Source organism: Engystomops pustulosus, chromosome 6 (assembly GCF_040894005.1).
Source record: "Engystomops pustulosus chromosome 6, aEngPut4.maternal, whole genome shotgun sequence".
Lineage (NCBI taxonomy): Eukaryota > Metazoa > Chordata > Amphibia > Anura > Leptodactylidae > Engystomops > Engystomops pustulosus.
The window spans coordinates 131,873,810-131,891,297 of NC_092416.1; the positions used below are offsets into that span (position 1 = coordinate 131,873,810).

The 17,488-nt window shown below is 40.3% G+C and overlaps 1 protein-coding gene across 4 annotated transcripts in view; it reads left to right on the forward strand.

Moving 5' to 3' along the window:
- Positions 1 to 17,488, forward strand: part of PKIG (cAMP-dependent protein kinase inhibitor gamma) — a 77,515-nt gene that overhangs the window by 18,954 nt on the left and 41,073 nt on the right. The window contains exon 1 of one of the 4 annotated variants that reach the window (XM_072111059.1): positions 1,944 to 2,006. The exons of the other annotated variants lie outside the window; for them this stretch is intronic. The gene's annotated coding sequence lies outside the window, so the exon portion shown is untranslated. Of the gene's footprint in view, positions 1 to 1,943; positions 2,007 to 17,488 lie in introns of those variants that run through there. 4 annotated transcript variants of the gene reach the window in all.

A 17,488-nucleotide genomic window follows, 5' to 3' on the forward strand; every position in this document is an offset into this window, starting at 1 on the left:
CTACTCTCATTTCCTTGGATATTACCAAGACATTTCAGCTCCTCTGTTATTCATTCTCGCCTAGAGACTAAGGATTGTTATGACGACTCGCTCCCTAAATTCCGTCTTCAAAATAATCTCCTTTTTGTGCTGTGCGTAGTCTGGAGCATTACCAATGCCAGGACATGAAGCTTGCGTCCTGGTAGATGAAGGTATTGTGCACTAGCACAGTGCTCTGACATGTCATATGTGATAAATGATAATCGCTCTACTGTGTATAGGAAGGCAGGAGCAGACGTTGCTGGCCGCGCTGGGAGCGCACAGCTCATTGTTGTAACGACAGGTTGGAGTTTCTTGGTTGAGTTCCTCTTCCAGACTGGTGGGATAAAAATGACACTATGGATTTATTAATTTACAAATGAGTTCACCTAAGGATATGTGGATCGCTTGAGACTGGCTCTTAAAGGGCCAATACGGAGGGATGTAATTCTGTAGCAGATTAAATCCCCTTGGGCAATGCAGTATGCAGAACATTGTAGATTTTACCTGAATTGTAACCATGTATACTTGCATGATGAGGCAAGGACAGAAATTGGATAAAGCAGCATCTGCAGTGATTTGTGTGTGTGTGTATGTATGTATGTATGTGTATGTATACACACACACAAATCGCTGCAGACGCCGCTTTATCCAATTTCTGTCCTTGCCTCATCATGCAAGTTTATAGGCTTACAATTCATGTAAACTCTACAATGTACTGTATATATATATATAATCCCCCCCCCCCCCCCATACGATCATTGTTATTAACCACCATCTATCTTCTTATACCTAAACAGCCAAAACAACTATTCCACCCTTCCATCTAGAATTACTCCATGTGCGGTCCAAATTAACAGTGATGTGCTCGACAGTGGGGGGGGGGTATATATGGATCGAGCAAAGCGAACCGGAGAACACAATATAGATCCAATACAAAAGCAAAGTACAGAACAGCAACATGTAATGGGTACATAATCCCCCAGTCCCGCTACATTGAAAAGGGTGACTCCCACAGGAGATTTCTGAGATAGGAGGTTGGGTGTGCTCAACCATGGGCCCCAATTCACCCCTTATTTTTTCTTGTTACTCCTTTCTCTAATATTATGATATCAATCCAGTCTCGTAGTTCTCCTCCCAGATTGTCTCCCCCTCCCGCATTGAGTTCCTATGCTAAAATGTTAGGTGGGAAATCATCCTCCAGAAAGCCTAGAACACAAAGCCTTGAATAGACCGCAAGCCTTATACTTTACACCCGAAAGAACAGCCCCAAATAAATACATTCCCATAACAGTCAGTTGAGCCTCAGGGGGAGCACGTGGGAAGACCAGGCCACAATCCTAGCCAGAAAAGGGGATAACCCTCAGAAAGAAGACCCACCGGAAAAGCTATTATCATGGTGGCAAACTCGACCCCATTGAGTATTGCAGTAATACAATGGCTGGCCACCACAAGTGAAATAGCTGACTAGTTCCACAAAGTCAGCTACTTAGCTTGGCGCCCATATAAAAGGAGGTTTTCCTAATGATACACCCTATTTTAGCTGCTTCTAGATTCTCTTCACGCGTATCCCCAACTACATCAGGCCCTGCTGCTCGCAGTCTAAAACCAACTATATGTGTAGAAGACATATCTGCATTCTCCACAGCTTCAGTCACTTGTCCCCTCATGATGGGGCATGTTGTTGTAGATGTTGAAGGTTTATATATAGCACTGGATGTTTTTCTTACAATGCCCACAAAATTATACGTGTTTTTTTTAAAATTGCTTGCAAAATAATTGTGGTTTCCATAAAGGAATGCAGCCTATCACCAAGGGTGGCCTCATGCGTTGTAGTGTTACACCTCCCTGTCTATAGATCGGACTCGACCTTCCAAGCCACAAGAATTTGCATCTCATAGATTAAAGGGAAGAGGAAGGAAACGGTACAAACGGTACAAACAATAAGTCACCTGGACCGGACGGTCTACCAGGTGAAGTATATCAAGGTATGGAGATTTGATGGCTGGGGTGTCGTTGAATGTCTTTTGGATCAGCGTTTAAAATGGATAAATTGCCTACTTCTCTGTATGAGGCAGATATTGTACTGGTGCCTAAGCAGGGTAAAGATATTCTACAGACTGAGGGATATAGACCTATCTCATTGTTGAATGTTAATCTGAAGATATTGGTGCAAGTTCTAGCACTGAGGGTTAGTGAAGGTCAGTGCGGCTTTATTCCAGGTAAAACTACTTGTAATTTGAGGAAGTTATATATATGTATGGAACTATTGGTGTCTCTGGGGGGTGATCCTCTCACTTGTTACAACTAAAGCCTTTGATACAGTTGAATGAAAATTTGGTATGGTAGAAATTCTATAAGATGAATACAAATATATTAAAAAAACAAGTTCTAATGTATGTGTGGGAGGCGGGAGATCCCTCCTGTACCGGTTGAAGCACGGTACTAGGCCGGGATGTTCCCTCTCTCTTCCCCTTTACTGGTAAGAAAAGTTTTGGCGGTTATGATGCAAGGAGAGAGGGGGGTGTCTGAAGTTTGGGTGCAAAGAGATAAACGCCTACTCTATGATGACTATGTGCTGTTGTTTCTTGGTAATCAATCCTATTCTATGCCTGTTCTGGAGAAATGTTCCAGGCTTATGGAAAATTATCGGGGCTCAACATGAATTGGACTTAATCCTTGCTGATGCCATTTGGGAAAGAGAGTGTCAGTCATGTGTGTAGGAGAATCCCACACGCACAGGCTGCAGGGGGCGCCAGCACCAGGAGTGTCAGCTGAATATGATAACGACTTATTGGACATCTCACAGGTGATTTGCTTGCAGCTTTTGTACCTGATTGTTTAAGTTTACAGGCATGTAGAGGGACAATGAGGGGATAGAGGCAATGCTTTCTAATGGCAGTTTATGAAAATATATTTAGTTTTGGGGGTTAATTGCCTGATGGGTTTTAAAAAGTTTATAATTTAAATATGGCCAAAAAGAATTGTCACATGCTGCTATAATATTAGCCATATTAAAATAGTTTTTCTCCCATAGGCACTGTATATGTTTTGAAATTCACCAGTAAAAATTCCAGAACAGATTTTTGGGATTATGGACACAATTTGTGGAGAATTTCTTTGGAAGGGGAAAAGGGACAGAATTGAAAGGATATACAGGCGGTCCCCTACTTAAGAACACCTGACTTGCATACGACCCCTAGTTACAAACGGACCTCTGGATTTTGGTAACTAGGCTTTAGTCCTAGGCTACAATAAACAGCTTTAACAGTTATCAATGGTGCCTGTAATTAAGATTTATTGTTTATCCTGGTTCTTATGACAATCCAACATTTTTAAAAATCCAATTGTCACAGAGACCAAAAAAATTTTGACTGGGGTTAAGTAAACGGTTCCGACTTGCATACAAACTCAAATTAAGAACAAACCTACAGACCCTATCTTGTATGTAACCCAGGGACTGCCTGTATTTATATTGTCCACAGGGTCAGGGAAAGGGGTAGCACTCCTAAATTGGAGACTTTATAACCTGGCGGCGCAGGCCACAGCCATCTTTAAAGAAACCCCAGGGATTGTAACAGGGTGAGTTCTTGAAGATTTCAGGATCGTAATTTGAATTTTGGTGAGTTGGTGGAAGTGGGTCATTCCCCAGGGTCTTAAAAAAGTTAGTACGGTAACTAATACTTCGATTTATTGTTGGAACAAATAAGAGTTTCTAGAGGTTAAGAAATGGATGTGATAAGAGGAGAAAGAAATTATGCTGATAAAAATTTGATGAAAACGGGAATAAGATATTACAATTGTATAATAATGATGAATTAATAATTTTTTCTTGTATATTTAATTGCTATGGATTTTTGAAAGGAATTTGTGGAGGACACAATTAGATGAGCACCAGTTTGATAAAATTATGGTATTGGTCAATAAAACTAAATGAGCTAGTATTTATCAAATATTACAAGAAATTAGTGGTAGGTGCATTTTTTACAAAAGTGGGGAGAAGATATGGGGGATCACTCACATGGTAAGAGGGTATGGAAACATGTCTTGAAGTCTCCTCTACTGGTTTCTATAAACTGTTCCTATAGAATAACTCAATATCTTATCATTCATAGATTACACAGCGCACTGGAATGGCTATTTAACTCCTTAATGCCGAGGCCCTTTTTTGTTTTTGCATTTCCATTTTTTACTCCCCACCTTTAAAAATCTCTAACTTTTCTATTTTTACATGTAAAGTGCTGTATGAGGCTTTATTTTCTGTGTAACAAATTGCACTTCATAGTGATGGTATTTAATATTCCAGGCCATGTACTGGGAAGCTGGAAAAAAATTCCAAGTGAAAATGTAAAAAAAAACGCATTTCCACCATTTCCTTGTGGGCTTGGATTTTATGGCTTTCACTGTGAGCCCCAAATTACATGTCTATTTTATTCTTTGGGTCAATGCAATCACGGGGATACCAAATTTGTATAGATTCTAAAATGTTTTCATACATTTAAAAAAATCTCCCGTACAAAAAAATTTCTTAACTTTTCCATCTTCTGATGCTGTTCATACTTTTATGTATGGAGCTGTGTGTGGTGTCATTTTTGATGACATTTTCAATGCTACCATATTAAGGACTGTACTTGTGATCACTTTTTATTGAATTTGTTATATGTTTCAAAATGGCAAAAAATTGGCATTTTCTACTTTGGGCACTTTTTTTAGTTGTGAGGTTAAACGCCAGGAATAACCGTTATTATATTTTGATAGATCTGACATTTTGGGACGCGGCAATACCTAACTTATTTTTGATTTTTACTTTTATGAAGAGGGCTCAGCTCGTGAACCCTCTCCATACACCCGCAACCAATATGCGATGTACAATTATGTCAAACGTCGTTAAGAGGTTAAAATGGGGTATAGAGAGGATGATTTACGTTTATTTTTTCAATAAATGTTGGATTTTTTTTCTGTAGCTTCCACAGTCTCTGATCACTCAATGCTTTCACTTCTGTACATTATGTGTTAACTAGACTCTCCCCAGTTAGGTGGGAAGTCCTAAATAGCCTTGCACAAGACCTGTGACTATGGAGCACCTCATTGGAATTATAGGAGCTGAAACTAATGGCACAGATCACCTATGGGGGCTAATGGTAAAATTGTGCAGGATTCAGTGGAGCAGAAGCAATCAAAGGCACTCCCCCAGTTCCCACAGTGCATAGTACATACAATAACAATTAGTTTTTGTATAAAAAGTAGGTTTTAAAGAAAAAAAGTTATTGTACCTTTCAATGCCATGTGATCTGTGACTAGGCATTTGTCACCTGGGAATGGCTATAGAGGAGCATTCCCCCCTTGCCCTTTTCACATCTATGAAAACTCCCATGGGCGTTTTCATATATTTGAAAAGGACACATGGAGGAGCAATTTCCCAAGGGTGGGGGGAAACTGCTCTTCTATAGCCACTACCAGGGGACAACTGCCTAGTCACACAGTACATGGCAATGAAAGATACTATATAACAATCTTTTTTTTTTTTTTTCTGTAAAACCTATTTTTATAGTAAAACTCTTTGACATTGTATGTACTATGCTCTGTGGTGACTGGGGGAGTACTGAAATGGGTCTCCTGGATGGGTTGCCTTTTAAAGGATGCAGAGCGCTGGAGTTGCAGACAAAGGTGAAGTATCATCTCTTATAACCCTGTGTAACTATCATACAAAGTCTAAATGGTTTGGGAAAGTGGCCTCTAAAGGCTATAGTAGGGTGTAATGTCCTGTCCACAGTAGGAGGCCACATTATTGGGCCTCTGAGGTCTCCCATATTACTTTGTAGAATGTTCCAACATGTCGAGGTTTGTTGCTATGCATATTCTTCCTATAATCTGGTACTCTGGTTGATTGACATTATTAAAATATACTACACGTTAGTGAGAAATTCCAGGATATGTGACAATAGGAAGTAAACAGAAGAGCTTCACTACAGCCCTCCAGGTCCTTTCACACAATAATGGAAGTTCATCACTATCGCATGTGATGGGAAGGCAGCAGCTCACATCAGGACTTGTAGGCAGAGGGTCATAGCGGGTCCTTGATCAGAACTTTTCTGCTACAGAATCACGTAGGATAACTTTTTATAGCGCTGCATTAGAATTTTGTTGTCCCAAGACATTTGTGACGTGCCTCACTCATAGAATACTAAGTAGAAGAAGGGATGGATACTACTGCTTGTGTCTTTGGCCGGATGCTGCAATAATTAAAGGCAATCATCTGCCTGTTACAGAATGTCCTCATGTCTCGTCCACCAAACTCATCCCTGTAGTTTGTTATGCAAACCGCTCACGATGTTTGACAAAAATGCAAATTCTGACAAACAGTTTCAGGACAGCGGAAGGAATTATCTGAGGTGACAAAACAATGCAGTGATCAATGTTCTCTAGATAAAATTGTAGTCTTCATATACCCAGATTATAATGGAGACGTTAATAATATTAGGGTGGTGATAATCCCAGTATAACGGTGGCCTTAATAATATTAGGGGTGTGATAATCCCAGTATCATTGAGGTCTAAATAACATTATGATGAGGATGATGATTCCAGTATCATTGAGGTCCTAATAATATTATGATGGGAGTGATGACTCTGGTATAATGGAAGTTCCAATAAAATTATGATGGGAATAATATTCCCAGTATAAGGCTACATTCACACTAACGTATGGGGGACGTATATACGGCCGACGTATATACGGCCGATATACGTCCCCCATAGGCAGCAATGGGCGCACGGCACCCTACGGGAGCGGCACACGTGCGGCACCGTTCCGTACCCGGGAAAAAGATAGGACCTGTCCTATCTTTTCCCATAATACGGCGCCGTGCGCCATTAATTCCTATGGAGAGGGACAGGGGTGAGCTGCGCTCACCTCCTCCTCCTCTCCCCGTACACTGCCGTTGCCCGCTACGGTACGGTACGGGCGGGCAACGGCAGTGTGAATATAGCCTAAAAGAAGTCCTAATACTAATATGATAATAAAACAAGTAGGGGCATGCTTATTATCCCTGTAAAGATCTTATTACAAATCAGGTTTAGTATTGGGGTTATGACCTCCTTCTCGAGTGCCTTTAATATTATGACCCATCAGGTATCATGATAGAATAATAATGGTGACTTACAGTACAATTATTTAGCAATATATCTGCGGAGAAATCAAAAATCCATCATGACAAACCAGGGACACTTACTCATAGATCCAGGCACCGTGACTATGGTAATCACCTTATATTTGTTATCCATGGTCTCATTCCTTCTAAAATAAACGTTAATAATTATGCTTATAAACTTGAAGGGCTCAGGTGTGTGTGTGTGTTTCCAGCGCCCCTCAGTGCTGTAGCTTCTCAGGCTGTTACAATGAGAAAAGCAGGACTCTCCTTTCTCTAACTTCCTGCTGCTGCTAGATTACACATTCAGAGGGAGAATGGAGAGAGCAGGTGGTTGGGTGAGACCTACTCTTCTCATTATAACAGCCTGTGAATTATGTAACACCCCCAGAGCCCTTCCGGCTCAATATTATAATTTTAAAAGTTGTTTTTAGAAGGAAGAAGGGCATGAATAACAAATATAAGTTTACCCCAGTCACAGTGTCTGCATCTAGGAGTATGTGTCCCTGGTTTATCCATTGATTTTGAGGGTCGATTTTCTTTAAGCTCTTTTAATTCCATAAATTCTGATATGTACGGATTGTCATTTGAATGGGGTGAAAGCTTTGCCTTAGGTGCCAGATACCCTTGAAACAATATGGGCTACTTTTTTCTCTATTTTTATGTCCAGTGTTTATCAGAAGCCTGCTGTACCCGTGACGGGGGCCCATGTCTTGAAAAGGCATTCAGCCTGTGGGTGAATTCTTTCTAACAGATCTATAAATAGCCAAGTGCAGTCTTATTATCTGCTCTGATAAATAAACTGGAAATGCCGCCTTAAAGGGGCCCGGACTCAAGCTTCAAATCTTTTATGTACCTTCATTGTAGTATGGGAACCAAAAGGGAACCTGTAAGCATCCTGGTCACATATAAGCTAGCCATGTGTACATTATAGGTAGGTAGGCCGGGCATAGAACACCTAATTCTAGGCCGCAGGCAAACTCCCCACAGCAGTCCTCTTCCGCTGTTGTGAAGAGGTGCCATTATAAGGGGGGCTCTTGCAGGAGAGGGCACATTATTCAGTGAAAGCGGCAGAAAAGGTAACATTATTCGGGGGAAACTGCAGGAAAGAGGGCGTTCTAAGGGGGCTACAAGAATGGTGGCATTATAAAAGGGGCTTTTCTATTGGAGCTGCAACAGGGAAGGGGCTTTATATTGGGGGCTGCTGCAGAAGAGAGGGCTCTATATTGGAGGATGCTACAGGGAAGGGGGGATTATAAGAGGTGGGCTGCAGGCAATGTAGCATAATATAGTGTGGGACCTGTAAAATGGATGACATTATACCTTATGGGTAAATAATAGGTTTATGGTAATGGTGAAACACCCAAACCTTTTTGGCATACCAGCTGGACCAGTCCCTGGTCACCGCCCCTGCACTGCCCTGACAGAGTGCACCACTTATTTTTTTCTGTGCACCTTTAAAGGAAACCTACCATTTGCTTTTATGCATTATGAACCAAATATACCTTGGGAATGCTGTAGCTATACTAATTCAGAAACATATCTTGTTTAACTCCCCTTCTGGCTGGCCTGGCACTTCTCCTAACCCTAATTACGCACTGCTCCAGCCTTGTCCTGCCCAGCATAAGCTGAGAATACGTCATTACTGTGTTGTCCCTGACAGACAGAATAATAAATCGCTGCACCATCCCCCAAATGATGAGTCAATCAGTTCAGGTTGGTTAGTCCTGTCTGGACAGTTCCGTAAGTTCTGTGTAATATGTTTATGTAGGCAGCATGCATGCAACCCAGCTTTCCCAAGGTCTTTCATTTTATTTTTTTTTCGACACGGGATTAAACAAGATATGTTTCTGCATCAGTGTAGCTACAGCATTCTCAAGGTATGTTTGGTTCACAATGTATAAAAACAAATAATAGATTTCCTTTAACATGGGCCGTGTGACACAGTTCTGTTCATCTGACTGGGCATCATAACGCCCATTTCAGTGCATAATTTTGTGTCACGTTGGGTATAGTGCAGCCGCGCCACAAACTGGTCGCGTGTGACCAGTGGCGCAGAGACTTGTAAATACATGTATAAGCTGTCTGCACAGTAAAGAATGTGCAACGTCCGACAGAAAACTGGTGCATGGCCCTTAGTAAATGTACCCCAATGTTTGTGAATAAGGTTGAGCTACAGTCCTGATATTTCCGCAAGCAGCCCATAGACAAGATTGGCATTACTAGTTATAGAAAGCTGATAATATACATCCCGTACATCTTTTCTTTAGAGGGTCCAGTTGGGCCATCCTGTGGTTACTGAGAGTGCAGTGACCACATGGGCTCCTATCATTTCTTATCCCTTTAAGCTTTATCACCATGTGCTTCTCAGTGAATCATTCCCTGCCTTGGTTATCTGCGCAGAGCTCGCTCTTTGATGTGCGTTGTCACTGACATGTTGCAAACTAGCAGAGACCCTCATTATATCACTTCTCCGAGAGAGGGTTGTTTGCCTGTCACATTACATTGTACATATCCTGCATCTGTCAGAGAATGGAAATGTTTGTGTGCGGGGTAGATGTGCAGATGTGTCGTTATATGGGGCTCATCCTGAATATTTTGGCGAGAATTGGGACATGCAGGGGAAAGGTATCAGAATGCTTTATTTTGCACTTATGCCTTTGGCCATGCAGGACCCTGGACCCATTTCCAAGAATTTTGATCCGTCAGGTCAAGGCGAGTATTGTCTTGAAGTGCACCACCTCTATCTACAGGATACATGTGATATTGTAACTATGTCCCATTTAATATTGGTTTCACCAGTAAAGCTAACCAGAAGGGTAAACTTATCCAGACAGCAATGCCCCTGAGTGCTATACATCTCCAATAGGTATTTATGTAAACTGTTCTGTTTTTCTGATCCTACACAACTCCTTTAATTGTTCCTTTCTTAAGCGTAATCTGGCTTCAGCAGACAGGGATGTCTTCCATAGAGTGGCTTTAACCACCCCATAAACACCACACATACTGCAGAGCCACGAGGTTCTGAATTTAAACTAACCTGTCTTCATGTAGATGCTACGACACATAACTTCATTAGTCTTGAAATGCCAGGATTCCTGAAAAAAAAACAAAAAAATATTAAACTTTTAAAAAGATGTAATTTAGCGCGCAGTCGCTCTCGGCTAATAATTGTGCAAGGCCTGCATGATATGTGCCGGGATCTGGAAGAAGAAGCCGTCAGGTAAGTATATATAGTTTAAATGGCTACCAAACGGCAGATTTTCTTTTCACTTTAAGTAAATGAATATTTGCTTGTCATCAATACAATCTTCTAACAGTCTTAGGCAGCCACATTACTACTACTAGACTGCATCACCCCTACCCATGACTGCACAAGAATGCAAAATTACTTTTAGTAGTTGCTCATATAGTCATTGTGGAGTTCATCACTGTGTGTATTTACCCTATTTATTGTGAGAGGCGGTGTTGGACCAACCAAAATTCGGGCTATCCCCATGGTATCAGGACATGCTGCATAGCATTCCTGTTAGTAACATAGTGTCTCATGTTGGAGGACTCTCATATCCTCAGAAGTCTACTTTTTTTGGTGTACTCCGTTTTTTTAACATGACAAGTATGAGGCTCCCTATAAATGCTCTTATTCGTGGATGACGTTATCTGGTGACAAACCTATTACACTCTTAATTGGGCAGGTAACATCCTAATAAGATACAACTTATGTTGTGAGCCATGAAGCCTCAATTATTGCTGCATACAATCAGGTGACCACAAATGTGTTCTTGTCAGACTACATATTATTTGGTAAAATTTACTTTAACCTGCCCGTAGACAAAGCAGAATTCATTTTGTTAGATTGTAACGTAGAAGACATTAAAATGCATTCATATATAATCCCCAGACCAAAAACTTCATGACCCCATCATTTTTTTCAGTGGCTTCCGTCTCCTGGGATATTAAAATTTAGTATTTCATGGCCAAGTAATCTGCATAACCTCAAACTAATAAATTGACAGGTCATACATCGGTTAAAGGATCCAGTGAAAACCCTTCTGTAGGTATTTCTCTGTAGTATGTATGTGCTAAAGAAAATTTACCATTTCAAAATGGTAATTCTGACCTAAACATGCCTTTATACTAGGTTGGGTAAGCTGCTGCTGGAGATGGTCTTGATAAGGCACATAAATCTGCAGTTTCATCAAAAATCGATTTCTACACTAGGCAAGTGACCCCATTTGGCACTACTGGGCAATCGGTCACAATCCTAGGAATGCACGCCCCTTGCATACTTCTCCCCCACCCTTGCTCCCAAGAGTTGGTGATGTCACCTAGCTCTCGGGAGCGGTGGCGCATGCGCACTGTATCTTCATTACGCACGACCGTCCGCTTTGCAGTGCGGCCATGTGAAATGAAGATGCAGTGCCATGCGCCAGTGCTTTCGAGAGCTCGGTGATGTCTCTCATGTCTGGGGGTAAGTTTCAAGCACGCAAGGCATGTGCATTGTTATGATAGTCGCCAAGCACCATTTGTCAGGGGTGCAGGAGCGCCAACTGGGGTCATTTGCCTAATGTAGAAATCAGGGTTTTTTTTTTTTTTTTTTTTTTTTTTACAAAAACTGCAGATTTATGTGCCTTATCAAGATCACCTTCAGCATCTGCTTACCTACCCCTGTGTAAAGGTTTGTTTAGGTCAGAATGACCTTTTTGAATTGGTAGATTTCCTTAAGCACCTGGAAATTCTTGCTCCTCCTTAGTTTTTATATTGTATGACTTTAAACCGTTCTCAATCCAGTTTTACCTGTTTCGTTGTGGGATCAGGGATTATAAGTATTCCTCTTTATTTCAGACAAATTATTTCAATCTGAGGGGGATCCTATTGTGTGAATGGCACTATGTTGGCATCATACTATTTGGTCTAGTACAAGTCCGTACAGTACTTGGGTCTTACGGTCTTTGGTCGGGACACAGCCCTGTGACTTCTGTGCGGTCTGTACGGGCCGCTTGCGTTGTATGTGGCTAATATAGTAAATTTTAATACCTTCCTTTAAGAATCCTCATGTTGCTGCCAATTGGTTCCCCCTTTTAGTGTTAGTTCCGTTTTGGCTTCTGAATCTTTACACTTGTGACCATTGGGCACCTACATTAACCTAAAGACTATAATTGGAGGTTGTGGCCTGTGGGGTTGGATCTGATTGATGCTCACCATCGTAAAGCATTGGCCTCAATACATTTGTCAGGAATCTTTTTTATTACATGTGTTTTATTTTAGCAGAGTATTTTGTGTAAACTTACAAAGACCTGTATTGCAACCCAACTTGCAGTCCTACAGATCCTTTACAATGTTCCAGGCAGTGAAATGTACAAGGCTTCTATCCGCCTTCTATAAATAGAAGAGATTAATTCCTAATTAATAAGCCCCATGGATCCCCAGATCCAGGACCAGAAGCTCTAATCTAGAAAGGCTTTCATAAAAACCTTTTTGTCTTGTATAAAAATTTGGATTTTGAAATTCTTTATACCCTGAACATGAAGCTTCCCAAACAATTTATGCTATAAGCACATGAAGGTTATTTATAATAACTTGGCACATCAATGCGCTGATGGCGTTGCCTCTGGAGCATGGTTTAATTCTGTTTTAATCCTACGTCTGGAATAGCGCTATGCCAGGACTGGACAGGTGTAGAGTTGCACTTTCATTTGGCGCAGGCAAGAGTTGGTGCAGGGCTCTGAAGTGAGGGTGTTGGGGGTTTGAAGTCTCAATTCACGGCCCGCTGCCATGATAAAGGCCAGTTTTATCAATTATCAATTCATATATAAATTTGCTTCTTACAAGCCCTTTGTTTTCACTGGAGCCCGGGTAGTTTTGGGTCTTCTTGTTTTGATTTTTGTTCTCCCCTGTGCCGGGAAAATCTACAGGTTGTTTTTTGTACTTCTCAAACCTGTAGTAATTGGGGTATTTCTAGGAAAATCTATTCCCATTTGTCGGCTCCTATAAAGGAACAGATTTGTTACTTTGTAATCTCACAAATTGGGAAGGAAAGTAATACAGCATAATGCACCCAAGTTATACATGGGACGTTCTGCTTCTCAGCACCACATTCAATATCTCAGCTAGAGAAAGTCAATACAATTATCAAACCATTTTTCTGCTTCCTCAGCCCGGGAGATAGAGGAATCAATGGTCCTTTCACTATTGGCTCTGATTAAAGCACAGCTCTTAATGGAAATTACAGAAATGTTCCCTGATAGAAAGTCTGATAAATAGACTTGTTTTCTCAGTGCTGACACTGACGACTCAGTCAAACTTTAGTCTGATATTGACTGACAACAAGAATAGCGAAATATTGCTCCCAACAGATCTGATGGAAATAACCTAAATGCAAATGTGCTGAAAGGAACCATGGATTTTATTCCATGGTGCTCAGGCCTCCCGTTCATGCGACCTACGTGTAGTGACTACGGAGTTTGTCTAGCAATCGGCTGAAATCGGCTATGCGCAGTAAGGTGGACCAACGCTGATCATATTGTTATCCACTATCCTGTGAATAGGGAACAGCCCCTTTAAGATATAGTACAACCCCTTTAAGCCTTCTTGACTTGTGGTCTGTCAGTACAAAGCTTTATAGGCACCCACCAGAATACAACCCCCAGACCAATCTCCCCTACAAACAACTTGCAAGATTCATTCGATGCTTGAAAGCCATATCCATAGCTATGATATGGGAGGTGGTAGTAGACTTGTTTATAGCCCATGATAACAAGTAATGCCACCCAGCATCAGCCGCTACCATGTCCACTATGCTTTGTTGGATCTCGGACATAAACGCTTGATTTATTCAGGATAGAAGGGACTTCTGACAGAAATCTGTGTAATAAGGGGTTTTATGGCCTTGGGCTCCTTACAAGCACATCATGTTTTAGTGTAGAAGACTGTGTTTTTCATTGTAGCTTTGGTGATCCCTTAGGTTGAGTGCACACGGCCTCCTTAGTTATGATGTATCCTGGTGCTGCAGTGAATGTGGCCTCTGAAGATCTAGTCCAGAACAAGGACACTGTAAACACAAGTGACACACTGAAAAATGACCCTGAGTGCGTATGAGGAGATATAAATAGAGGCTTTGCTGACCTGCACAATATCCCTGGAAAGAAAGAGATCCTGGGCTTCACATCTGCCAAGTGTCTCTGAGATAATCTAGAAGTGTTACCCTACAACTTTACTTAGACTGCCCATCTGGAGGGGACAATGTCCGACCTGCGTCACTTCTCAATCTGCTACTGACACTGCTACTAATACAGGTGGTCCCCCAACTTGCAGGCAGACCTCTCTGCCCGATGTGACCTCTGGTGAAGTTATCTGGATGTTTTACTTTAGTAATGATGTTTTATTGATAATCCATATGGCAGTACAAAATTTAAAAAATTTTAACATTTCTGTCACCGGGACAAAAAAAATGTATCCGCACGGAGCAGACGCAGGACAGAAGATGGCCGCTCACATGTCATGCACCTGCCTGGGCAGGTCATGTGATCAACCAACATACTACAACCAAATAGTGATGAAGTGCATCCTTTATGTTACATAATCACTGGGAGGAGAGCATAAGAGGGAGGAGGAGTTACTGTGAACTAAAGGATCATAGGAGTTGTAGTTTCCAGTGGTGGCCATCTTGGTGATAACTTTAGAAAGTTCATAACATTTTGTGAATCATAAAATCTATTGAAGCTCCATTTTGTGACTAATGACATTAGTGTTACACCCGTGGTCAGTGTCAGCCTATGCATGTGCATAGGCTTATTGAGCGAATAACCTGCAATACATCAATAATGCAGGGTATTATCATGAACAAGCAATTAGATGATTGCTTGTTCAGGTCCCTTGCTGGAAGTAATAAAAAAAAAAAGTTGTTATTCAATAAATAATAAATTAATACATATGCCCATTAACACATAAAATGACACATAATGTGAGAAAGGTCAAAATCAACACAATCCCCACAATTATAGTATAACCGCATCCGTAATGACCCATAGAATAAAAATAAATCATTTTTGAACCCGCACGATGAACGGCGAAAAAAAATAGTTCTAATAGTTAATAAACCCATCAAAAGTGATGATTTGTACCCATTTCGTCCCACAAATGCAATAAAAAATGATCAAAAACATATCTTTTATATCACTGAAAAATGTATCTCATCCCGCAAAAAAAAAATTGCCCACACTTGGCCACACTAACCATTTTATAGCCTACAAAAGGGCGTCAATGAGGAAACTTCACTACAGGCAGTCCCCGGATCACGTGAAAGTTCGGTTCTGTAGGTTTGTTCTTAAGTTGAATTTGTATGTAAGTCGGAACTGTATACTTTATTATTGTAGCCCCAGGCAAATTTTCTTTTGGTCTCTGACAATCGGATTTAAAAATGTTGGGTTGTCGTCAGAACCATGATTAACAATAAATCTTAATTACAGACAACTTTGATAACTGTTACAGCTGTTTATTGTAGCCTGGGGCTATAGTAAAGCAAATTACCAAAATCCAGAGGTCCGTTTGTAACTAGGGGTCGTCTGTAAGTCGGGTGTTCTTAAGTAGGGGGCCGCCTGTACTTTCTATAGGATAAAACTGGCAGCTGCAGGGCGCTCCTTCCATTCCGCACCTCGCTGTGTGCCCTTACAACAAGTAATGCCCACACGTGGGGTGTCTCCGTACTTGCATAACAAATTTTAAGTTGGGTTTTCTCTTTATCTTTTAGAAAATTGAAAATTTTAGGGCTAAATGAATTAATTACTGACAGAAATGGACCTAAATTTCATCTCCATTTTGTTTTAATTACTATGCAGTGCACAAAGGGTTAAAAATCTTCCAAACAGTAGTTTTTAATAGTTTGAAGGATGCACTTCTGAAAATTGGGGGGGGGGGGGGGATTCTATTATTTTAAATTTAAAACTGAACCCAAAAAGTTTAAATGTAGAAATTTCCGAGCAAAAAATGATAAGCTTGGTTCTATTTGTAACCCGTCTAACATCATATAAAAATAAAATGGCTTTTAAAAATTATGAAAACAAAAAGTTGAGATATGGGAAATATTAGTAAGTAACTAATTTTGGGTAGTAAAATTATCCGTCTTAAAAGATCATTTCAAATTTTGAAAATGACAAATTTCTCAAAATATTTAGCAAATTTTAATTTTTATTGTCATAAATAAATGCAAAACATATGAACCAAAATTTACTGCTAACATGAAGTGCAATGTGTCACAAAAAACAATCTCAAAATCATTTTGGTAAGTGATCAAAAGTTCTAACCATAAAAAGCGACACATGCCAGATTACAAAAAAAGAGGCCAAGCCTTAACTTACAAACTGGCTGCGTCTTGGGTGGTGGCACACGTGGCGTTTTTAACCGGTTTTTGGGTAGTTTTTAAGCAGTCCGTTTAACACATGCATTTTTGAAAACTCATCCGTTTTTTTTGTCTGTTTTTCCCAATTATAATTATCATAATTGGAGGAAAAAGGACAAAAACATTTTTTTAACAGACTGCTTTAACCCTTTCAGGACCTGGCCCTTTTTTGTTTTTTCATTTTCATTTTTTACTCCCCATGATCAAAAATCCATAACTTTTTTATTTTTCCATGTACAGAGCTGTGTGACGGCTTATTTTCTGCGTAACAAATTGCACTTCATAGAGATGGTATTGAATATTCCATGCCGTGTACTAGGAAGCGGGAAAAAAATTCCAAATGCAGTGAAATTGGTAAAAAAACGCATTTGTGCCGCCTTCTTGTGGGCTTGGATCTTACGGATTTCACTGTGCGCCCCAAATGACATGTCTACTTTATTCTTTGGGTCGGTACGATTACGGGGATACCAAATTTGTATAGGTTTTATAATGTTTTCATACATTTAAAAAAATTAAAACCTCCTGTACAAAAATTTTTTTTGGGATTTTGCCATCTTCTGGCACTAATAACTTTTTTATACTTTGGTGTACTGAGCTGTGGGTGGTGTCGTTTTTTGCGGATTTTGATGACGTTTACAATGTTATCAATTTTAGGACTGTACGACCTTGTGATCACTTTTTATAGAATTTTTTAATTTTTTTAAATGACAAAAAAAGTGCCATTTTCGAATTTGGGCGCGATTTTCCGTTACGGGATTAAACGCAGTGAAAAACCGTAACGCGGCGATACCTAATGTGTTTATGATTTTTACTGTTTATTTATATTTATATCAGTTCTAGGGAAAGGGGGGTGATTTGAGTTTTTAGGGTTTTTTATTATAATTTTTTTTTTTTTTAACTTTTTTTTATTTTTAGTACTTTTCAGA